At 31.8% G+C, this 26,441-nt stretch overlaps 2 protein-coding genes across 4 annotated transcripts in view; one reads left to right on the top strand and one right to left on the bottom strand.

Moving 5' to 3' along the window:
• LOC135800106 (uncharacterized) overlaps window positions 1-7,701 on the bottom strand; it is a 47,688-nt gene extending 39,987 nt beyond the window's left edge. The window contains exons 1-3 of one of the 3 annotated variants that reach the window (XR_010550103.1): window positions 7,598-7,701; window positions 7,400-7,528; window positions 7,319-7,352 (exon numbers count right to left, since the gene is read on the bottom strand). The gene's annotated coding sequence lies outside the window, so the exon portion shown is untranslated. The remainder of the gene's footprint in view (window positions 1-7,318; window positions 7,353-7,399; window positions 7,529-7,597) is intronic. The other 2 variants (XR_010550105.1, XM_065313226.1) reach the window with 2 other exon arrangements.
• A 7,135-nt stretch (window positions 7,702-14,836) lies between these two features.
• tyn (trynity) overlaps window positions 14,837-26,441 on the top strand; it is a 34,369-nt gene continuing 22,764 nt past the window's right edge. Inside the window, exon 1 of the mRNA XM_065313611.1 lies at window positions 14,837-15,263. The gene's annotated coding sequence lies outside the window, so the exon portion shown is untranslated. The remainder of the gene's footprint in view (window positions 15,264-26,441) is intronic.

The raw sequence follows: 26,441 nt of genomic DNA, 5'->3' as shown, positions 1-26,441 counted from the left end.
CTTTGACACTGTGTCCCCACGGTCTGTCTTCTCTTCTTCTACTTCGTGTTTTTCCGTCTCGGGCGAATGCATGCGCTGCTCTGGCATATTTTTGGTTGCGAGTTCATGCTTTGCGCGTACACACGTTTGACCTATCGGTCGATCATGCGACCGCAACATGGGCTCAGCCTGTGCCTTATTTGCAATTTTATATTTCAATGGCACTAGTTGTGCTATTATGCGTTATGCGTTCTTGCCATATATTCGAATCGACGAGGGTCATCTGTTTGTTATACTCGTACTCTTCCTGGTTGCTTAAATATCTTTATTTTATTTTTTTCGTTGTGTTTTGATATTTTATTGTATGTTCGATACATGTACCGCAACTCCAACATTGGCCTCGTAATTAAAACAACTTTATTTTACTTTTAATGTTTTTACAACTAAAAAACTTCTAAAAATTTACTTTTTGAGTGATTTAGTTAGGAAAAATGCTATTATTTCTATGTTCGGTACTTGTACAGCAACTCCAACATTGTCTTGATCACCAATTTTGTCTATTTTTGAATTTTAAAGTTTTTCCACCCACAAAATTGAGTTTTTAAGTCACTAATTAATTAAATTATTAAAATATCTCTTAATACTTCATTATTCCTATGTTCGGTACTTATACCGCACCTCCAACATAGTCTTTTTCACTATTTTCCGATTTTTAAGTCTACCAACGCAGAAATTAACTATAAAAACAGAAGGAAGATAATTTGAAGTTGAAGTTTTGTTGGCTCAGCATAAAACATGAAAATGCACTTGTGAATTAACCCATATTAACCTACAAACGCGTCGTTCGTCGAGTGTCAATTTATGAATCAAATAAAATACGATACGCAATAACGTGAGTTACGCTTTACGACTGTACTTGCCGAGTGTCCTCGAGTCTCCTCAAGTGTTCATCTCGCTAATGAAGTGTAAAACACTAAACTCTCGCACGAAAAAAGAAGCGAAAAACAAAAACTCGCATAAACGCAACTTGCAAAATGAGATGTAATGTAATGAAACGAGATTTGAGGTTATCATCCTACACATACTCAAGCTGCGGCTTTTTGTCCTCCAATACTCTCTTCTCTTCGATGATGATGACACTAATTTTCAATACAAAACAAAAAAAAGTACAGTTGGCAATGCGTGACACATCGCCACATTGCTTGATGTTCGGTGCATATACAGCAACTCCAACATTGTCTTCACATATTTTTATCCTTTTTACTTTATTAAACTGCCGAAATATAACCAAAACTATTTTCAAAATATGACTTTTCTGCCTAATACATTATTTTTCCTATGTTCGGTACATATACGTCAACTCCAACATTGTCCGTTCCAACAACTTTACCATTTTTTCAATTTTTACATGTTTTTATGATGCTAGCGTAGTACTTACACGTTTTAATGACTCCGAAATGACTCCTAACCGTATAATTCATATGATGATGGTTAAAAGTAAAAAATAATTGTTGATACAGTTGCGAAAACGTAAAACGCTCAAATGTAACACGTTGTAAAAGTAAAAAGCACACGCGGAAGTGTAAGTACGCCGACACGGATGACATTTCAACAAACGTCTCGCAAGCGAAACCAAATCACATACACACACACACATACACCCACACACATTACATGTTGAAACGAACTTCCTGTTTGACATACCACAGCGCATCTTATAATCATTATCGTTATGATATTCATTGGTTATAATTTTGATCACCAGATTATGGAATAGCATTAATTCGCTGATATCTCAATGCGTAGATAATGCACATACGAGTAAAGGCAGAGTGGCTAATAATTACGGTTGTTGCTAAGGCAGGTGCTGCAAATTAAATTCGTGATCGTCGCTTCCTCTGTCATGCTTCGCGCCTCTCTCCTGCAGTGTCAGTGTCTCATAGTGGTTTCGATTCCACAACAGTTACGTGCCGACTAATTAAAATTTGTCGTCTCGCGTCTCATGATCATAATGTCATGATGTGATGCTTATTTGGTTAAACTTTATTACATGTACAATAGGGTGGTCCTTAAAATGCATTTTTTTGAATTTCTTTGCTCCCAGGGGCTTAAACGCTTTCAAATCGATAAAAAAAAATTCCCTGAAAATTTGAGCTCTTAATATTAACTTTAAGATAGTCCGCACTCTCAGATAAGGTTTTTATGGAGATTACTTGGCAGAAAATGGATTTTAAGTACCAAACCGTGACATATTTATTGTAAATTTAATTCTCCATGTAAAAAATACCTCATACATATTTACTGCACCTATTGACTTGATACTATTTAGAATATATAGCAAATAATAGCAAATAGGAGTTTATTGTTCAATTTTTATCAGAATATAAGCAATATTATGGTGATACTCGAAAATCTGCAATAGTGGATAATATGAAAAAAGATTAAGGCTTAGTATTCGAATAGTCAATAGGTGCAGTAAATATGTATGAGGTATTTTTTACATGGAGAATTAAATTTACAATAAATATGTCGCGATTTGTTACTTAAAATCCATTTTCTGCCAAGTAATCTCCATAAAAACCTTATCTGAGAGTGCGGACTATCTTAAAGTTAATATTAAGAGCTCAAATTTTCAGGAAATTATTTTTTATCGATTTGAAAGCGTTTAAGCCCCTGGGAGCAAAGAAATTCAAAAAAATGCATTTTAAGGACCACCCTAATGTACAACTGTTTCAATGTAATAATAAATACAATTTTGATAGATTCATAACATGTACAGTAACTCCAACATTGAGTTTTTGAACAATTTTGTAAGAATTTTGTTTTTTATGTTGTTATCCGGATAAAATTTGATAAAATTTAGTATTTGAGGCAAAAAAAAGAAAAAATAATCAAAAAATGCGATATTTTAACGTGACACATTGTTTTTCCTATGTTCGGTACAAATACCTCAACTCCAACATTGTCCTCATAAAGAATTTTTGAATTTTTAAGTTGTTATACATAAAAATCTTCTAAAAATTAGAATTTCAGTCCACTAGAGACGTAATATTGTATTATTTCTTTGTTCGGCACATGTACCGCAACTCCAACATTGTCCCTTTCATCAATTTTGCATTTTTTCTATTTTTACCTTATTAAAATGACGAAATATTGCTAAATATTGTAGTTATGTTAACAAAAGACTAAATTATTTTTTAAAAAACAATTTTTCTCCTAAAAACATGGTTATTCCTATGTTCCGTACATGTACCGCTACTCCAACTTTGTCCCTTTCATCAATTTTGCATTTTTTTCTATTTTTACCTTGTTCAAATGACGAAATATTGCTAAATGTTGTAGTTATGTTAACAAAAGACTAAATTATTTTTGAAAAACGATATTTTTCCTAAAAACATGGTTATTTCTATGTTCGGTACATGTACCGCTACTCCAACATTGTCCCTTTTACCAAAATCCTAAATTTTTTCATTTTAAACTGAATAAATCCACTAAATCATATCCCAAAATCCCAAATTTACAAAAAACTTAAAAATTCTCATCTTTAACCTTTCCTCTTCATTATTCCTATGTTCTGTACATATACCGCTTCTCCAACACTATCTTTCCCCGCATTCTTCCACTTTGTACACCTTTTTATCCAATTACACCCACGTAATTTACCCAAATTTACGCGTTGACTCACACGATGACTAAATTATTCAAAAATCCTCAAGTGTGATGACAACAATAAAGCCCCGTTAGTTGATTATACAATAAACAGCGTAAATGATGTAATAATAAATTGTTTTCCAAATAAATCGCATTTTTGGCCCGCTTCACAATTCGTATAATGCTCGTACGTAATTTCAACTTCAAATAAACATACACACGCAAAGTCCTGTTATGCATACAAATGCGCCGAGCGCTTGAAAATTTCCAATAAGCGCACACAAATTGGCAATACTCGTAAAACGAATTTTTGCGCAAAACAATGCCAACTGTAACAAATTACTTCATTTTACATCCTGTCTATATCCAAACTCTATCATTAAGTGCAGTTACACCTTTAATGAATATTACCGCACACGAAAATTAATTATTACACGGAATTTTAATTTTTTTTATTTAATTTTTCTATGTTCACCTTTAAAACGATAGTTTAACCACGATTTTTAGTCACTAAAAGTGATATTTTAGACATAGGCAGCCAAAGCCGTGACTAAAGTACTTTTTTCTACTTCCACTCTCAAAACTTAAAATTTTGCAGAGTTTTCAAACCCAAAAATGGTATTTTAAACACGGACAGTCAAAATCGTGACTAAAGTAGTTTAGGTCGTGACTAAAGTACTTTTTTCTACTTCCACTCTCAAAACTTAAAATTTTCCAGAGTTTTCAGACCCAAAAAGTGGTATTTTAAATACGGACAGTCAAAGTCGTGACTAAAGTACTTTAGGCCGTGACTAAAGTAATTTTTTCTACTTTCACCTATAAAACTCCTATTTCTCCACGGTTTTCAAACCAAAAACTTAGCACAACACGTGGCTAAACATAATTAAACACTCAATAAATTAATCCCGTGACTAAAGTGTCATTTAGCGCACTTGATACTTAATATACTAATAATGCAACAAAATGCAAAATTCCATCCAAAGTAGACTAAGAAAAATAAAACAATACACGCAATTAAAACACGCATCATCTTCATCTTCATTCATGCGAAGTGGGAAATTATGATAGGCGTGGAATTTAGAATTTTGTTACGCGACATTAATACTAAACATGAATATAAACTTCCGACCTTGTGGTGTTGTCATCCGATATTCTCACCGTGTGACAATATCTCGAAAATTAGTCTACTTGTACAACTGGTTGTACACCATCGTCATTGTCATTGGGTTGCGTTTGGTTATTGTCGTCTAATTTTGCACGCCTGTCTGTGTCTGGTGCAATTTTCAGCTGGCGACCTCGTTCGGCATTTTTCACACGGACGCGCTAAGGTAACAGATATAGTTTAATGTCATAAGTGCTTAATTGCTTCAAAAAAGACCACAAATGGCAAGTTAGGAAGAAAAAGAGGAAGAAGACGCGCTGCGTAGTAATTTATTGTTGTGTGTTACGCACGTACTCGTAGTGTTGTAACAATGTCACTCGTAATGACACAACGAGGAAGAAAATAACGCGCAGGAAAAAACAACAACTCAATTAGTTGTGTTTAATTTGTTATTATCACGCGTGTCCCACTTCACTAGTTGCCTAGTTTTGTTTTCATAAATCTGCGGTTTAATTGAAGCAGTAGGGTAAATGTTTAGGTATTTGTATGTTCGGAATATGTACCGGAACTCCAACATTGTCCTTTTAATTTTCTTGTTTTTAGCAATTTTTCGTTGTTTTATTTAAAAATTTTGCAAAAAAAGCAAAAATTAATCAAAAGTTTAAGATTCTTTCAATTTAAATACGATTTACTAGTATTCCTATGTTCGGTACATGTACAGCACCTCCAACATTGTCCATTTTAACATTTTCTTTGTTTTTCTTAAAGAAAAAACGAACTTTTTCCATTTTTTGGTTGCTAAATCTTTAAAAACTCGTAAAAACTTTGTATTTATGGTAATTAGAGACATAATACGCAATTATTTCTATGTTCGGGACATGTACCGCAACTCCAACATTGGTTTATTATAGAATTTTCTTGTTTTTAGCAATTTTTCGTTGTTTTATTCAAGTAATTTTGGCAAAAAAGCAAAAATTAATCAAAAATTTTCATATTTTTTCAATTAATATGCGATTTACTAGTATTCCTATGTTCGGTACATGTACAGCAACTCCAACATTGTCCATGTTAACATTTTCTTCGTTTTTCTTAAGGAGAAAGTCATTTTTTCAATTTTTTCGCAATTAAACCATCAAAAACTCATAAAAACATTGTACTTATGTCAATTAGAGACATAATACGCCATTATTTCTATGTTCGGGACATGTACCGCAACTCTAACATTGTCTTTTTATGGAATTTTCTTGTTTTTAGCATTTTTACGTTGTTTTATTCAAGAAATTTGGCAAAAAAGCGCAAATTTATGAAAAATTTTAATATTTTTTTAATTTAAAAATGATTTACTAATATTCCTATGTTCGGTACATGTACAGCACCTCCAACATTGTCAATTTAACATTTTCTTTGTTTTTCTTAAAGAAAAAATCTATATTTTTCGATTTTTTCGTTGTTAAACCTTCAAAAACTCATAAAAACTTTGTATTTATGTCCATTAGAGACATAATATTCGTTTATTTCTATGTTCGATACATGTACCGGAACTCCAACATTGTCCCTCTCAAGTAATTTCATGTTTTTCACATTTTTATACCAAAATTTCACCAAAAAAAAGCAAAATTAACAAAAAAAACTTTCTAATTTCCCAATATAAATATTTGACACGAATATCCTATGTTCGGTAGATGTACAGCACCTCAACCACACTCCATTTTCCCATACTTTTCGATTTACAATCAAATTTTAAATTAATTTTCGTAAAATTACCAAAGTAATTTTAAGATGTCACATTTCACCTTTACGACTTTGACACATATTAACTTTTTGTTTGTCGGCGTGCGCCAAAAGTACCGTTCCGCGACCATAGAGAGAACGTATGTTAAACATCCGATGATGTGATGATGATATGCGATATGGATCATCCGAAATGGTACCGTTCGCCATTCGTCATGCTTAAATCTTTCTCTCTTTCAGGCGCCCGAATAAATAATATACAAAACACACACAGTGGCAAAGCCAGCTACAGTTTACATATTTTAATATTTTACGAATGATGTCATTCTTGTCACACTTCATTTGTGAATAAATAAATAAACAAATAGTGAAGCATGCTTGAAGAACCGTATTTTTTGTATTTTACAATGAGATGACAGATTTCTGAGTGTTTTAGTGATGTAAACTTCGAAAATTCAAGATTTTGACGTGATAAGTTGGTAATTCGATTGCTATTAATACATTTGACAGATTTCTGATTGAATCGCTACTTGGGTTTAGTCAGAAATGAGTTTAGTAGACATTTATTGTTGTTAAAGTCTACTTAAATCATGTTAAATTGATTTATTTTACATTTTTGCTGTTTTCTCATAAATTAACCGACAGATTTCCTTCAAACTTTCGGTGTTTCAAGAACACACTCACCTTTTGATGTTACCAGCTTTAAAAACATCGTTTTCGATAGTTTAATACCAAAAAATTGCATTTTGTTGCAATTAATTACAGGTTATACCATTGATGCAATGTAAAATAAGCGAAAACAAACAAAATACAAGCGATCCAGTCATAATTTTTATATGAAAAGAAAGCACTGACCTTGTACTATCACCTCCCAGCAAGCAGCAACCCCCTACAACAATTTAAATTAGTTTTTTACAAATTTCTATCATCACTTACCATGTGCACTCATCACCACCTCACCACGTTTTTCACTACTTCCAACAACCACTACGCGCGGCGCTAGCATCACCATCACAACCAATTGAATCTTCAAGGTCATAATTCAAAAACCAACGCTTTCAATACCTGAAATAACCCACAATACATTAGATTTCCTTGCTTTTTGTGATAAAAATAAAGAAAATAATGAAATACCATGCATACGTGTCCAAGTCGCCGTTGCGCTGCGCGGTCGTCAGCCGTCGGGCGTGCAGAATCGAGCGACATTCCAAGCGCGAATAAGAACTTCCGTATTATTATTTATAATAAACCCGCGTGCACGAATGCAACAACAACATACACACTATCACTATATAACACAGCAAGAGAGACGCTTAAACTTGTCTACGCAACGTGAACACACTTGAATGTGTTTTTAGAGGTTATAACACGCTGCTTGTGTGCTTGCAACCTACGGTGTATTGTGTGTTGCCTATAGTACTCATGTCAACGATTGACATGACATGGAAATATTCAAACTTGAAATTGCAAATCATTATTAGTTATTAAATAATTAAAAATCCACGCTGTTTTCCTCACGGGGGACCTGCTATATCTATTACAGCACAAGATACGCACGTATCAACAATGTAACATGAAGAATTCAATAGTAAAATACATAAAAACATCAAAAAAACATTTTTTTGCAAATTTCGCGTTAAAAACTTTATTTTATAAGGTTTTATGTGTGTTAAATTTGCATACGATGCGATTTGTGCGTTTAAACGCATCGTGCATTGTTGATTGTCGATTGTTGATTGTGAAAGATATGCAAACGATGCACAAACAGTGGAAAAAGGTAGCTTCCGTGCGATGCGCCCATTTTCTGCTTTTGTGCACGATGATATGTTTATTAAATGAAACGCCAGTCCGAGGGAAACTCCCACAGGCTCTACGCTGTATATTCTGCGATATTTGCGCTGCGTGCGCTTGTTTTTTATGTCTTCATACACTCAGACAACACGTAGAGGTAAAGAGGGCGTGCGTGTGTCTTTAAATTGCAAATTGCGCAAGAAATTGAGTGAATTTAAAGTAACTAACTGCATAATCAACTGAAATGCTTATATTATCATCACATTCGTGTAATTTCAGCGTTTTTATACGATATTTGCATGTATTTTAGGTTAAATTAACTTAAAATATGACATAACCTCAAATAAAAGCTTTAAAACGTGTTTAAACTCTAAAAAATTAATCTTTAAACCGTAATTTGTAGTTTTATGCAAAATATTTGTTAATTTAATAGTTTTTTGACGTTTCATCGTGTATTTTAGGTTATATTGTGTTATAAACTGACACAACCTCAATTTATAGCTTTAAAACGTGTCTAAATACTTAAAAATTACTCCAAATGTTGTTTTTTGTTAGTTTTATGCTATATTTTCATGTAATTTCAGAGTTTTTGGTTGTTTTATCGTGTATTTTAGGTTATATTATGTTAAAAGTGACATAACCTCAATTTAAAGCTTTAAAACGTGTTTAAATGCTTAAAAATTACTCCAAATGTTGTTTTTTGTTAGTTTTATGCATAATTTTATTATAATTTCATAGTTTCAGGTTTTTTTGTCTTGTATTTAAGGTTATATTATGTTATAAAGTGACATAACCTCAATTTAAAGCTTTAAAACGTGTTAAAACACTGAAAAATTACTCCAAATGTTGTTTTTTGTTATTTTTTTGCTATATTTTCATGTAATTTCATAGTTTTTGGTTGTTTTCTCATATATTTAAGGTTATATTATGTTATAAAGTGACATAACCTCAATTTAAAGCTTTAAAACGTGTTAAAACACTGAAAAATTACTCCAAATGTTGTTTTTTGTTATTTTTTTGCTATATTTTCATGTAATTTCATAGTTTTTGGTTGTTTTGTCATGTATTTAAGGTTATATTATGTTATAAAGTGACATAACCTCAATTTAAAGCTTTAGAACGTGTTTAAATGCCTAAAATAACTCCAAATAGTGTTTATTGTTAGTTTTATGCATAATTTTATTATAATTTCATAGTTTTTTAGTTGTTTTGGCTCGTATTTAAGGTTATATTATGTGATAAAACGACATAACCTTAAATAAAGGCTTCTGGAAGTGTTTTAACACCAAAAAATTACTTCTGCTGCCATAATTTACTTGTTTTATGTATAAAATCACCATATTTACAGAATAATTAAATTTATACGTCACTTCCGGTTGTAAAATCTGCATTCCACGCTTTGAATATCACCAAACGTGTTCACCTGACGTTATTAATACACCATCTGATTAAGGAAGTCATCCGTTTGCTGGTTTATTGATGAAAAATCAACAACATCGATGGAATTCCTCTCGAAACATAAAATTAAGTCATTAATCAACGGATGAAGAGAAAAAAAATGTTCGAATGGCTTTCATTGCTTAATCGATGAGTAAATACGCGTAACAAAGTGCAAGTTTTTCCTTTGAGTTGCGTCATTTGGCGTTTTCGTTGTTTTTGTTTTCGTTTCGATCGTTTTCACTCGGTGCGGCGAAAAACAGCAAATACATAAAATCTGCGCGCCAGCTTGACGTCTTAATGTTGGAAACATTATGTCGCACAGCGTCTCTGCTTGGCGCGGCGCCAAAGCCTCCAAAGACAAGCGGTGATATTTTTTTGCGTTGGATATTTCCTGCACGTAGAAGGCACGGGAGACATTAAAATGTCTAATGTCTGTATAAACTTCCAGGGAAATCCGAAATGAAATGTTATATGATGGAAAAATGATAAAAACAATGACATAACCTCAAATAACCTGTCATAACCTTAAAAATTGACTATTTAGAGGTAAATGTTTGGTTCATTCATGATTTTCATGAAATATAACCTTAAAAATGTGATATTTTAGTGTTTTAAGGTTAAATTTATTGTTTTTGTTTGAAAAAATAGTAAAAACAATGACATAACCTAATATAACCTTAAAGTAAACATTTTTTTTGTTAAATTTGTAGTTTTTCATAATTTTTTGCAATTTTAGGCTCAAAAACTGTCATATTTTTATGTTTTAAAGTTAAATTTACGTGTTTTTTATATAAAAGTAGCAAAAGTGATCATAAAAGCTAACTTAACCTCAAAAAGAAGCTATTTTCTGTTAAGTTTTTAGTTTTTGTATGATTTTCATCAATTTTAACCTTAAAACTGTCATATTTTTGTGTTTTTAGGTTAAATTAACATATTTTCTGCGGTAAAATATCCGCCATTTTGTTTTTTAGAGGTTAATTTCCAATTTTAACCCTAAAACGTCAAAATTTCCTAAAATTTCTTAATTTTAAACGTTTATTTCTTTATTAAAAGCACAATTTGTAATATTTTCGTTGTTTTTATTGTTTAATTGCTTTAATAAGCTTTAATTCAATAATTATTTGTTAACACGCTTGACTCAACCCCCAGGGCTTAACGTCCATGTGTGCGCCATCATAAATTATACCAAATTAAAGGATTCAACGCGTTTTAATCATGTGCGAATATTAATATTCATAATTTATAATTTATCATATTTGCTTTGACCCGGGGCGTCATGATTGTTGCTTTTTTGCGCTCGCATCTTGTTAAAATAACATTTATAACATTTCACACACGTGTGCGGATTAGGCCAGCAGCAAAATCGTTTAGCAGCAGCACAAAACACAAAAATAAAAAAAAATGAAACACAAATCATTAATACGTAGCTAAATATTAATGTGTAGTAGAAGTAATAAGAAACAGAATAGAGGTTATGTCAGTGACAGGAAAATGACAACAAGATGGCTGCCAGGCGCACAATAAACAGCTAGGAGTTATTAACGTGTTAATATTAATAACATCAACATGTGGAACAACAAATATTCTTATTAGCATTTAAATTAAACTATTTTTTGTTTCTTTGAAATGTTTAAATAAGTTTTTATGTTTAAATGGAAGTAAAACATTGTTTTTTAATGTTGTTGACTAATTTTCATGGGGAATTTGGTTAAAAACTTCACAATCTTTAGTTTAAGGTTATGTTACACTTGATTTTGGTAGTAATACAGCCGCCATTTTGTTTTTTATAGGTTAAAGTCACATTTTTATGTGAAAATGTTACTAAAACATCGTTTTGTTAAGTTTTGGAGTCAGTTTCATGCATTTTTTGATTAAAAACGTCATAATCCTTGTTTAGAGATTATGTTTCATCAAATTTCTATAGTAATACAACCGCCATTGTGTTTTTCATATGTTAAATTCACATTTTTCACAAAATATTCGTAACTTTATGTGAAAATGCTACAAATACATCGTTTTTTAAAGTTTTGAAGCAATTTACGCACATTTTTAGGTTAAAAACATCAAATTCCTTACTTTGAGGTTAAGTCTAACCAATTTTCTGTACCAATAAATCCGCCATCTTGTTTTTTATAAGTTAAACTCACATTGTCCCAAAAATAACACCAAAAAACACATTTTTCACTACATTATCAACATTAAAACTAACAATAAATAACATTTAAACAACTTTTTGTCCTCTTATAACCTCAAAACCCGTCTTAAACATCCAACATTGAAATAATATTTATTTAACTTTTGATTGAATATTTGAACCTGTGCTCCACCAGCGAATGATTAATTAAAACGATTTGCAAAGCCGTTAAACTTAATTAATTACACACACACACACTACAACTTGTACTACCGTAAGCAGTAGTAATCGGAAGCTTTAGAATTTCGATGAATACCACCGTCACGATATAAAAAACCTCTGATTACTCAATTTCTATCGATGATTAATTCGAGTCACGAATTTCGAATTTGTTCTACACGCGAGATTTATTCATATTTATATAAATATTATCATTACAAGATGGCGGCGCGGTGAAGATGTCATTACCACGAGGAGATTAAGTTATGCGCACGCGCAATTCATGCATAACGATAAAGTTGACTTCACTCCTATCCCAAGTCGACTTTCGTTGAGTTGGAGCCTCTGAGATGAGAGTGCAACACGCAATAGATGCAATAGATGCTAGAGGATTATGGAGTGGCATGCAGCATGTAATGTAATGTTGGTTGTTGGTTATGTGCGGTAATAATGCATCGTCCGCATGTTGGTTATAAACAGCGACAGCCAACGCAGAACGAAACGTGCGAAGGAAGAAATGAATCGCGACATAAAGTGTCGAGCGGCGACGCCGGAAAAAGTGCACGTGGAAATTGCACATGTGCAACAAGTGCAATGGGAGTGCGAAAATACAAAATGCAAGAGATGAAGGTGGTTAAAGAAGTGAATGTTGTGGAATAATTGATGAAAATATGATTTTATGATGGTTTTTGATGAATTTTTAAGTTGAACAAAGAAAAATTAAGATATTTTGATAAATATTATAGGTAGATTAGTTTGCATGGTGTTGTTTAATAGATACTTTAATTATCTTTAATTTGACACTAAGTTTAGCAAAATTGAAGTGGTAGTTAATAAATTATAAACAAATTTGTAAAGAAAAATAAGGTTTTTCTTTCAAGTTTGAGAAAAATTTAATGTTTAGTTTCAAGATGTATAACTTTTGAACCAATTAGTGTATAGTACCATACTTTATATTATTTCATAGATAATTAAATTCTCTTTAATTTGATACTAAACTTGTTAAAATTGAGTAGCTTGATCAGAAGTTACAAGCAAAAAACTATGAAATTTCAAAAATACTTTCTATCATAAGCAATTATAGCATAATCCTTAACCAATATGTTTTTAAAACTTAAATAACTCATCAACAAATTATCCTACCACAATAGACGATATATCATTTTATAGATATTTTAATTATCTTTCATCTGATACTAAACATAAATAAATTCAAGTAATATTAAAGGAAATACAAGCAAAAAACTAAAACTTTTCAACTTTTTTCTTCCACTGCACTAAAACATAACCAATTCTATAATACCAATCCAAAATATTGCATTCTTCAACCATATACACCTCATTTGTACTCTTACTCGTATATTGGGTGAGTTGGTAATCCGTAATCCGTATCCCTGGCTGTTGAGAGTCGAGTTCGCTTTTTACACGCCACGCTGCCGACGCGACGAGCCGTTTTAACAGTTAACTTCTTCGTGTCGGCTGCGCGCTCGCCGACATACGCTCGATGGCATTCGCATTCACATCGTTCACATCGGTATTACGCCATTACGCAAATCGAAAGAAAGGCCAAAGTCACCGGCGTGCGGTCGCGCAGCCAAAGTCAAAGTCAAGCGAATTTCACCATTTTTAATTGTTTTAATCATTAACGGCGATTTTAATGATTAACACGTGCAGCTACACTAATTTCGAGATCTCTAATTGTTGGTAACAAGATACACGCTGCAAAATTCGGGTAAATGCTTGTAATTTCGGCGTAATTACATAATTTTTAATTTTTTGTCAATTTTATAGAAAAATAAGGTTTATGAACTTTTAAAATTGAAAAAATGATATGAATATTGTTTTAAGGAGCTGTGAACTAGCTGTTATTAGTTATAAACTGCTTTGTGAAGAGTTTTAATTAATTAATGGGTAAATATTGTTAAATTCTAGTGAATTATTGGAGAATATTCCCATGAAGATGGGTATTAATTAAATTTGATGGTTTTTTGCTTGTAACTTACAACGGCGCCATGTAATTTTAACAAATTTGATATCAAATTAAAGAGAATTAAATTATCTATAAAATGATATTCATATTGATAAAATAAAAATTTTTCTTTGATAAAATATTTTACTTTAAAGTCACCTATAGTTTTATTTTAACTAACAAATTTGTTTAAGTTGTTTTTTGTTAGTTTTTGGCAGATATCTTCTTATATGCTTATTCAATATTATCATGTTATACATCAGATTAAAGAGAATTAAATTCTCTATAAAATTGTTTTTAAACTGGTTTTCTAGCTTTTATGTGAAAAAAGTTATAAGCTTTTAAAAATAATCTTGATCCTCTTCTGATTTTTTATTTTACCAAAATTAATTATCAACTTTAATTGCTTATAACTTTTGATATAATTAACCAATATTATCAAATTTAACATCAAATTAAAGACAATTTCAAGACCTTTAAAATGATAGTAAACTTAAATTAATTCCATAAATTTTAAGGTAAGTTTTACGTAACAATCTAAAAAAAATCAAACTAAAAATACTCTTGTACTAAATAGAATGCATTCTTCTCGTTGTTCTTGCACTTTGAAGCCTTCTCTTGGCGTGCACCGCTGCGTGCGTCTCGGCATCCTCCTCTGGCGTTCTTCGGCTGTCGTCTGGCCTCTGATCTAGGAGCGTCGGATGGCCGCAGCGCTGGCTCGGGCGCGCTTGCTTGCAGGAAAGAAGAAGAAGACTCATCAGCCAATGACCATCCTTGCATAACCGCCGGAGACGGGGCCGCCGTATAAGACCGGCGGACACCTGTACTTTGGACTCATTTCGCGGTGTCGAGCGGTGTCGAGGAGTCGCGGAAGAGCCCCATCAAGTTCTTGCGTTCATCATCACCATCATCACCATCATATCATCGTACGGACTAAGACATAAAACCGAATAATTTTTTTTATCCTTAATCTTCGACTTTGAAGTGTGTTCTGACATTGACCTTGAATTTTTTGATAATCGCGTGGTGCGCAGATACGTTGGTGTGCAGCGGGAAATCTGAATTTTCTTCGCTTGTTTTGGATCAGTGCGCGGATTTTCCACACACGCGAGTTGAGAGTGTGACTGAGTAGTAGAGTCGCGAGCGGCGAAGAGGAGAGAGTTCAACGGCATCCAGCGCGCACCAGAGGTTTTACAAACAATTACATCGACAGCGACGCCGTACCGAGACACCCAGCAAACAATAAGGTGAGTTTTTCCTCATTCGAGAGCATACCGCAGTGTGCAGCTAGGTTCCGAGAATCGCATTGATTGATTCTTTCGGTTTACAACTACGTTTGTGCGTTGTTTTTTGTAATGACTCGGGAAGTATTTATGTTAGACTACCACAGTAAAAATTTATTGATAGAACATTAATAGGGCTATAAACTGGTGTATTAATTATTATTTTTGAATTAATTTTCAAAGAGATATGGGTGTTTAAAGTTGATTAATTGATTTTTTGTAACAAAAAATTCAAAATTTTAGTTTTTTCTTTATAATTACTATGAAAATTATTATAAATAATTTGTGTAAAAACAGTTTTAAAGTCAATTGAATTCTCTATAAAATGATATAAAATTTGTTAAAATGTGATTATTAGTTAAAAAGTTATAAGTCATTTAACTTACCATTGAACTATTTTCCTCAATCAGATTTTAAAAATTTCATTTTGTTCAATATTTTGTTAATCACTTTTTGTAATTTCATAAAAATTATATCATTTAACACCATCTTATAGCCAATTAAATTCTCTATAAAATGATATCAAATTTGTTGAAATGTGATTATTAGTTAAAAAGTTATAAGTCATTAAACTTACGTTAGAACTATTTTCATCAATCCGATTTTGAAAATTTCATTTTGTTTAATATTTTGTTAGTAACTTTTTGTAATTTCACTAAAGTTTGTATCATTTAATACCATCTTATAGCCAATTAAATTCTATATAAAATGATATAAAACTTATTAAAATGTGATGAATAGTTAAAAAGTTATAAGTCATTAAACTTACGTTAGAACTATTTTCATCAATCAGATTTTGAAAATTTCATTTTGTTTAATATTTTGTTAATAACTTTTTGTAACTTTACAAAAAATATATCATTTAACACCGTCTTAAAGCCAATTAAATTCTCTATACAATGATATACAATTTGTTAAAATCGTATAATTCGTTTAGAATTTATTCGCAATTAAACTTAACCTAAGATTAGTGTTATTCAGCAAAATCTAAAAATTTGATTTTATTTACTATTTTGTTAATAACTTTTAGTATTATTATTCCATAATATTAAACATAGTATAATTTTGTAGCCCATTTCATACGCAACAAAATGTCATAAATTTTATGACGATACGACAATTAGCAACAAAATGATTCGCTTCTAAACTTGGACACAAAATTCCACCATTTCTGGAAGCGATTTTTGTTTTAAACAATTTCCTCGCCATTTCGCCTTATAATTTATGTTAATGTTAACTACAATGCTATAATTACCAGCGTTTATTGTTGAAAGTCAACGAGGCTCAAAGCTCGCAACGTTCAACTACAAAACCACCGCGTCCATACTCGCCGAAAATGCAAACACGCCTCGTCGTGTGTGATGCGCACTGAACGTTAACTTTAACTCAACTTAACTTAAGTCAAAGCGCGCGCCGTCCTTACATAATGTCCCAATGTGTCTCAGCAACTCTTGGTTTCGTCTTGGCTGAGATAATTGCAATCGTAATTCCATTTCAAACTAAATCCAAAACAACGTCGAAAACTTTTGCATGTCAAGTTCAACTACCTTAAAAACCGACTAGTGACTTAAGTCAGTTTATTAACGTGCAACTAATGACGGCGCATGTAAGAAAATCAAGACATGAAAAGTGCATTCATGCTGCAACAGAAGTAATAATCAACTTGTCAATCTGGTTTCATACTTATAATAAGCGCGTCATAATTTTTTAGTTCGCCGCTATCGCTCCATAGATGGCGCTAGTAGTCGAATGTCAAGAGCAGGCGGTGGAAACAAGGAAACAAGTTCAATGCACGTTCGAAAGTCAATTATTCCATTCTGTTACTCTGCCACTCTAGCGCGGTCGGCGCAGCGGCGCAGATTACATCGACATGACTTAAGTCACATCCACACAAACTCACCGAAACACAAAGTTGCCTACACAACTATTTATTCATACCTATATACATTCAAATGTATATTTTGTTTGGTTAAATAATATTAATGCACTTAAGTCATGTTGACTTAAGTACGTTAAGTAGTTTAGTAAAAAAGTAAAAATCCAGAATAAAAATAAAAGTGTGTGTATGTGGTTGGTGCGTAACTGTACTGCGCATACCTGCGTGTGATGCGCATGCGCATGCGTTAATTACGAGAGTATACGTTAGAGGTATTAAACGCTTCGACGTATCGGCCGGCAGGTAACTGCAACTGCAAACGGTGACTTAAGTCAGCTCAGCGCAGGAAACCGCAATGCGTGATGCGTGATGCGCAGAAGGTGAAAGAATCAACACAATCGACTATCAAACAACTGCTAGATAAATAGCATTTTTTATTGCTATACCATGTGTTTCAATTAATTAAAATTTTAGAAAATTTTTTTAGATGACTTAAGTTAAGTATGCAGGATGCGTGTGAGAGATTTATTAATATTAATAATAAATTTATTATTTATTAATGAAAACATAGAGGAAGCGTTTGCGGTCGTAAATTATTTGCTTGTCACTGCGCGTTAAACGCGCATCGGTGATAAATCATGGCGATTACAGAAATTATGAATCTACTTAAGTTAAGTCACATTTGCCTTAATTATTTTCCGCATTGCCATTGCCATCCTGTGTCCGTACGCGCATGCGCCTATGACTTAAGTAGGTTTAATCACTGTTAAGTGCATATCCTACGCAATAAAATGAGTTTAAGCAGAGTATACTTAAGTCACTCATATGGCTTACAACGCCAAAATGGTATTAATATTGTTATCAAATTAGGTGTTGTAGTGAATGGAATATCAATTAAATCGTACTTAACTTAACTTAAGTAAAGTGACTTAAGTCATTTTATCTCGATTTCTAGTTGTTTTGTTTGGTGAAATGATTTTTTTGTATTTTTTGTGACTGTGATTTATTTTATTTGACTTAAGTCACTTTTTTCAACAAAGACTTGAACCTTAGATGAAAAAAATATGTAGTGTAATCAAGGTGTGGTTGATGTATGCGCATAAAATAACAATTTACCAGAATGGAAAAAATGAGCGAAGCCATTTAAAGGCAGAAAACGAGGAAACTCACAAACGCACTTATGACTTAAGTCAGAAAAAAGTTGTTACTCTTCAGCGCTGAGATTTAAAAACCGTAAAAAAAAACGCGTAGGTAACTTAACTAGACGCAACAAGAGCGGCGCACTTGAGGAATTTCTCAAATTGCGAGAAAAACGCGCAAGTTGCGCAAGTGACTTAACTTAAGTCGGATTTTTTTCCGACGTTGAAATTACTAGTAACAAGTGATAAAGGCAAAGAAAATACAAGTCAAGTAAATATCGAGTGAAAATAAAATAAAGTTGCATGCGCATGCGCATGCGCACATCATGACTGTGCGCAATTACGTTAATTATAAAATTGGCAGCTTCGCAGAATCTTCCATCTCGGTACACTTTCCTATGCATAGATTTTGATCTATTGATTTTAAAATTACTTATACAGAGTGTTCAAATAAAAAATTTAAAAATAAATTTAAAAAATTAAAAATTTCAAAAATGAAAATAAAAAATGAAGAATGTTATTACGTCTCATAATAACCACTTTAAACATTTCGCAGATTATTATTGCAGTGGCGTTGAGTGCACTTTGATTTATTTCTGCGCGGTGATGATGCTCGTGTGCGCGCTCGTGTCGCGTTGATTTATAATTTATAATCGGATATATAATTTCGTTTACAAATAGTCATCAATCATGTCGGCGAGTTTTTCGCCCTTCGACGCGAGCGCAAGCACTCAACTTTTTTCAGACATGATCTCTCAAGAAGGCTATTAAAATCTCAAGACGCAGATAGGCTGAATATTTTCTAAAAAAAGAATAAAAATGGAATGTTGTGCAAAGTAATATAGAAAATAAAAGGAAGTTAATATTTTATAAATATTTACAGTAATAGAAATATAATTAGAGTAAAAATGCTATTTTTTTTTCAATTTGCGACGCATATTGTTATCGTTTTTTGCTGATAATAATTTTTTGTGTGTGATATTTTCTTATCTGAATATCTTTTCTTATTAAAAATTTCCTGTAGATTCAAATCTGTAATTTGCTCCTTCCCATCTCTTTTAGTTTACGAGATATTCACAATTGAAGAAAAATGGCAAAACTTGAAAAATGTCACTTTTTAGCACTTTTAACCACGTTTTTAGACTATACAAATTTTACTATACAAATTTTAATTATTTTAGTATCGTAGCTAAAAGAGAATTTTCCAATCTTTCATAATCTACAATCCGCTGGTTGCTATCTCTTTCTGTTTAGAAGATATTAATTATTGAAAATCGTCGAAAAAAAGTATCAACTACCCCCCCTTGCCCATTTTTTCTTAAGAAAAAATTTTATCTCTTAGATTTCCGATTTAACAGTCTTATCTTATAGAAAATGGTCCGTAGATTAAGACCCTGCGATCTGATTGTTGATATCTCTTTTAGTTTACGAGATATTCGCAATTGAAAAAAATCGTCAAAAATTGAAAAAAGTCACTTTTTAGCACTTTTAACCACGTTTTTAGACCTTTTACTATACAAATTTTAATTATTTTAGTATCGTAGCTGATAGAGAATTTTTCAATCTTTCATAATCTACAATTCGCTGATTTCTATCTCTGTTAGTTTAAAAGATATTTATTATCAAAAATCGACGAAAAAAAGTATCAAGCACCCCCCCTTGCCCATTTTTTCTTAAGAAAAAAATTTTTATCTCTTAGATTTCCAATTTAACTGTCTTATCTCATAGAAAATGGTTCGTAGATTAAGACCCTGCGATCGGATTGTTGATATCTCTCTTAGTTTACGAGATATTCGCAATTGAAAAAAAATGGCAAAAATTGAAAAAAGTCACTTTTTAGCCCTTTTAACCACGTTTTTAGACCTTTTACTATTCAAATTTTAATTATTTTAGTATCGTAGCTGATAGAGAATTTTTCAATCTTTCATAATCTACAATTCGCTGATTTCTACCTCTGTTAGTTTGAGAGATATTAATTATCGAAAATCGTCGAAAAAAAGTATCAAGCACCCCCCCCTTGCCCATTTTTTTCTTAAGAAAAAAAATTTTATTTCTTAGATTTCCGATTTAACAGTCTTATCGTATAGAAAATGGTCCGTAGATTAAGACCCTGCGATCGGATTGTTGATATCTCTCTTAGTTTACGAGATATTCGCAATTGAAAAAAATCGTCTAAAATTGAAAAATGTCACTTTTTAGCACTTTTAACCACGTTTTTAGGCCTTTTACTCTACAAATTTTATTTATTTCAGTATCGTAGCTGATAGAGAATTTTTCAATCTTTCATAATCTACAATTCGCTGATTTCTACCTCTGTTAGTTTGAGAGATATTAATTATCGAAAATCGTCGAAAAAAAGTATCAAGCACCCGCCCTTGCCAATTTTTTCTTAAGAAAAAAAAATTTTATCTCTTAGATTTCCAATTTAACTGTCTTATCTTATAGAAAATGGTCCGTAGATTAAGACCCTGCGATCGGATTGTTGATATCTCTTTTAGTTTACGAGATATTCGCAATTGAAAAAAAAAATGGCAAAAATTGAAAAAAGTCACTTTTTAGCCCTTTTAACCACGTTTTTAGACCTTTTACTATTCAAATTTTAATTATTTTAGTATCGTAGCTGATAGAGAATTTTCCATTCTTTCATAATCTACAATTCGTTGGTTTCTATCGCGTATAGTTTAAGAGATATTAATTATCGAAAATCGTCGAAAAAAAGTATCAAGCACCCCCCCTTGCCAATTTTTTCTTAAGAAAAAAATTTTATCTTTTATATTTCCAATTAAATGGTCTTATCTTATAGAGAATGGTCCGGGGATTAAGATGCTGCGATCGGATTGTTGATATCTCTTTTAGTTTACGAGATATTCACAATTGAAAAAAAATTGCTAGGAAATACCTAAAACAGTATTTATCAACCTTAAAAACTTCAAAATATACATTAATAACCTACTCAACAAATTCTCTATAAACCTAGCTTTCTAAAAATGTCAAATTTAATCTTTCACGTCCATAAACACCAAAGTTATGCGGTCGTAAACTTCGAACATCTTAAACACATTACGAATCTTCAACATTTGAGCGTTCAACATTTCGCGTGTGACACGAGCCACACGTCCGTAATAACCACCTAAAACTTATTAATACATCAATACCTCAATAACTCAATACCACCAGCAATCAAATTACTACTATACTCGTATATATATATCCAAAGTATTCGTAATGCGTATTATTAAGTCGGGCGCCGCACGAAATTAAATTTCGAGGCGTGCTGTAACTTGTAAGTAGAAAATAAAATTGACATACCGCGTTAGCTACATTAGCAGTTTATTAGCAATAGGTTTTTAATTTGAATATTGTGTCGAAGTACTGTTAGCTTTTTATTTTCAAAGAACTTTTTAGCACCGCGTTAGCGCTAATCAAGTGGCAGGACGGAATTACCAATCAATACGATACACTAATGATCGTGTTCAAGACTCATTAATTACTTTTAATTACTTTTTCGGTTTTTAGCACGAGCTGGGAGTCATAAAATGGTCAAGTATGCAATTAAAGTTGCAGATATAGGTTGTGAAAGGAAGTAATCGTAAATTTGCGTATTTTTTGCATTTTTTATCAACTTGCGCAAGTGACTTAACTTAAGTATGAGTTTTTTTATTGGTAAATATGTTAGTAACAAGTGATAAAAGTAATATACAGTTATAATTAAGTAAAGTTACTTACGCATGCGCAGATTATGAAAGTGACTTAAGTTAAGTATGATTTTTTATTGTAGAAATTTATTATAACAAGTTATAACAGCAAAGAAAATAAAAATTAAAGTAAAAATTGAGTTAAATCATTTGCGCATGTGCAAATCATGAAAGTGACTTAACTTAAGTACACATTTTTTTATTGAAGAATATGTGAGTAACAAGTAATAAAAGAAAAATATAGTAAAATTAAGTAAAGTTACTAACGCATGCGCAGATTATGACTAAGTGACTTAAGTTAAGTATGATTTTTGATTGTTGAAATTTATTGTAACAATAAAAGCAAAGGAAATATAAATTAGAATAAAAATCCAGTTAAGTCACTTGCGCATGCGCAAATCATGAAAGTGACTTAACTTAAGTAAGATTTTTTATTGTAGAAGTCGATAGTACAAACTGTAAAAATCGCATGCGCAGAGTAAAATTTGATTTTTCACACTGTTTCGATGTGAACATTTCGGTTGTTCACTTCCCATTCATCGGATTATACGCATTTTTGTTTTTGTGAGCGCATGGTGTGTGTGAATGAGGTGAGATTTTATTTTGGTTTTACGGTAAATAAAGTCGTCTTCCGAGTTTGTAATCGAGCCGAAACAGTTACGAAATTCAACACGCAGCGCTTAAATTTAAATAAAAAATTTATTTTTCTGTATTTTTATTTAATTTTAATTTTCTCTCATTGAATTTATTTCGACTGCAAAAAGAACAGTAATTACTCTATAAATTATTATCATTACGTGATTAAATTTTGTGGTTGTTTACGAGCGTAATTAATAAATAACACCAATAAATGATGTTTTACACCGTTATCCAACAAATGATGCACAAACAGCCATTAGTTCTGCTTTTTTACGCTTGAAAAAATCCGAAAAATGCTGGTTTCGCCGGTGTAACTAGTAACCACGCATTTTTTGATAATCATGAAATAATACGCGGCTGTTTAATTTATGTCTTAATGAAACGTAGCGCATAAATGACTCTCGGGATGCCTTCGAGCGCGACTAACGAGTTTTCGCTTTTTTCAAGCGTTAAAACGGGTTAAAACTTACAAAAATCTACGAAAATATTTCATCGGGAGGAAATACATGTGGGAAAATGAATTTTATAGTTTATTTATATTTTATATTGTTTAAAAGTAATATTAAATTAAATAAAGTAAAATAAAAGCAAACAAATCACAAAAAAATAGTTTTTTGAGTTTTTGTGCATAAATAGCTTTAAAATTGAAGATTTTAAGGTTAGAATTACCAAATAACACCCTGTATATTAAATTTATGTTCTAATCTTGTTGATTTGTTACCAAATTTGTTCTTTTGCTTAATGTAAAAGACATAAAATGCAAAAATAACACAAAATTTATTTTTTTATTTTTGGCGCGTAAATAGCCTAATAATTAGAGTTTTTAGGTTAGATTTACAAAATATCTTCCTGTATAAAACAATAACCCCAAAATCTTAATGATCCTAAAGTTTATCAGTCGGTAATTAATCAAAAACCACTCAAAAACTTGAAAAAAGTTTTTTTTGCAAAACTTTTTAATTTTCTGCTTCTAGTTGCAATTTGCATACATAAAAGATAAAGATAAATGCCGACCATATTTAGTAGCTGCCGTAATTCGCGTTGTAATCACTCGAAAGCTCGAAATCATTCAAGCCGACAGCAAATGACAGCCAAAGCAGGAGTAAATAATTTCGCCATTAAATGCACATCGCCGACATTGCGCGCATTGCGCACATTGTAAACGCGCGCACTCATTCTAACACGCGTCTAACACCCGAGTGGAATAATCGTCCCGACTGCCAATTAATCATAATTATCGTCGATCGGTATCTCTGCACGTAGCCAACTTCCAACTTCCCACTTGCGACTTGCAACAACAATTTATATCAATGCAATCTTGTACATCGCGCGAAAGAGCAAATCTTGTTCTACAAATCAACAATTCAACAAGACATCAGAGGTATTTCATGCTACAGAGTGTAGCTCACTCAACATAACCTCTAAAATGATTAATTTGAGGTTAGTTTTAAGTAAAAATTAATTTTTGTATTTTTTGCAGTTTTTTGTCTTGTAGATCAAGAAAAAGAACAAATTATGTAACAAATTAACAAGGTTTTTATGTCATTTTAGTATACAGAGTGTTATTTTGTAAATATAACCTCAAATATCCCAATTTTAAAGCTATTTCTGCACAAAATTCAAATTTTTACAATTTTTGCATTTTTCTTCTCGTAAATTATCCAAAACATCAAATTTTGCAAAAATCAATTAGATTATAACATAATCTGAATATACAGGGTGTTATTTTGCAAATATAACCTCAAAAATCCCAATTTTAAAGCTATTTATGCGCAAAATTAATTTTTTTCTAATTTTTTGCATTTTTCTTCTCGTAAAATGTCCAAAAAATCAAATGTGGCAAAAATCAATAAGATTATAACATACTCTAAATATACAGGGTGTTAAATAATAATTCTAACCACAAAACCCTTAATTTCTTCTTATTTCCCCGCAAAAACATAAAAAAAATCAATTTTCTTTTCTTTTGCTTCTCTTTAATTTTATTGCATTTAATAAAAGTTGTAGCAGCGTTGATTGCATCATGTTACTGACCTACGATGAATGCAACGAACGCTGATGAACGCGTGAACCTTCAAGGTCGTTTCCAGACGCTACCCGCAGAATCGTATATAGGTATTACATACTCACAACACTAATTTAAATTAATTAACTTAAAATTTAAATTATTTAGCTTTAATTACCGACGCAGGATCGCATTTTCCTCCTCTTGGTTCTAAAAATAGACCGCAATAGTTATAGAGTTAACTTTATGAGCTTTCGCTCGTGTGTTTGCGTGAAAAACGCCGCGGGGACTGGTCTCCAAAGCTCTCGCACATATAGTCATGCTATCATAAACTAAAACTGGTTTTTCCGACTCGATGGGCACGAAAGCTCAACGGAGGGAAAGCTTATAGGGTGTTATTAGAAATATTATTTCATTAAAATTATGTTTTTGTGTTTTTTTGGAGGAAAAACATTAAAAATTGAGGAAAAAAGTTATAAAATTGTTTTTTAGGGTATTGGTTTGTGGTTATGTTGTGTTAGGTGTATGTGTGGTTGCATATCAATTAAAGGTTAAAAATTTCACTTTTTATGCAAAAATCACTTAAAAACGCATAAAAACACGCAAATTAATTGTTTTCATGTTAAAATTTTATGGTTCTGTTGTTTTAGTAGTATGTGTGGTTGCATATAAATTACTAGTTTTAAATTTCAGTAGTTTCTACGGCTAAAAACACTAAAAAACTCCTAAAAATGCAGAAAAAAACGTAAAAAACGTCAAAAAACGCAGAAAAAACGCAAAAAGCAACATTTTTTAGGTCAATCTTTAAGGTTATGATATTTTAACAGTATGTCTGGTTGCATACCTATAACCACCATTAAATTTAACTTCTTTTCCACCAAAAAAACACTCAAAAACTCCCAAAAACAACAAAATAACATCGAAAAACGCAAAATTTTCATAAAAATTTGTGTTTCTTATGATATTATACTGTTTAATACTACATGTAGTTGAATATTAGTAAGTCTGGAATATTACACTGTTCGTTCAGCTTCACTACACTTGACTAGACACACTCGGGACGTTTCTGCGCTGCGCGCCGCCGCGATTCTTGTTGTAGACGCGGCGCGCATCTGCAACATCTTCACATCTTCACCTTCGGGGCTTCACAAGCGCTCTGCTTCACGACGTATCATGCTTAAATGTGTAAAAACAAGTGTTGCAGCAAAAGCGCATCGAAAACGAAAGCGAAAATTGCGCTCGAGCCGTGAAAACGGCGCAAAATTACAAAAAATATAAACTAACACGAGAAGCGAGAAAAATTACGATTATTACGCTGAGAATTTGATAAAGCAGATAAAGTGGAAGTAAGAGTATTGATTTTACATCAATTGTAGCTTATCAACACTTGCAGCTTTTATTTTTGTTTTATTTTTGGTGGAAAAACACAATTCTGTGGGGATATTGATAAGAAACACGCGGAAAATAAAAGTTTCCAATATCATGGTTGAATGAGTCTCGGCTGGTGTAAAGCCGCCATGTTTTACAGTCGATGGAGCGTGTTCACGGCTACCGGAAACACAAGAATCAATCAATACAATCAGAAGAAACAAATTTTTATCAAAATAAGTCGCAAAAAGTCGAAAAACTAACTTAAAATGACAAAATACTCCAAAATAAGCCTTAAATTGAGTTAAGTCAAATGACTTAAGTCATGTTACTCAAGTGACTTAACTTAAGCAAAGTTACTTTTCCATTTTATAATCAAAAATAACCTTCATAACCTTGAAAATCACCGTTTAAGTGACA

This window comes from Atheta coriaria, unplaced genomic scaffold (genome assembly GCF_025399875.1).
Source record: "Atheta coriaria isolate IRGN ID8LTWV9N9 unplaced genomic scaffold, Caltech_Dcor_3.1 hic_scaffold_10_pilon, whole genome shotgun sequence".
Taxonomy (NCBI): domain Eukaryota; kingdom Metazoa; phylum Arthropoda; class Insecta; order Coleoptera; family Staphylinidae; genus Dalotia; species Dalotia coriaria.
Note: the sequence above shows the minus strand (reverse complement) of the source record. Positions and strands in the feature narration are given on the sequence as shown.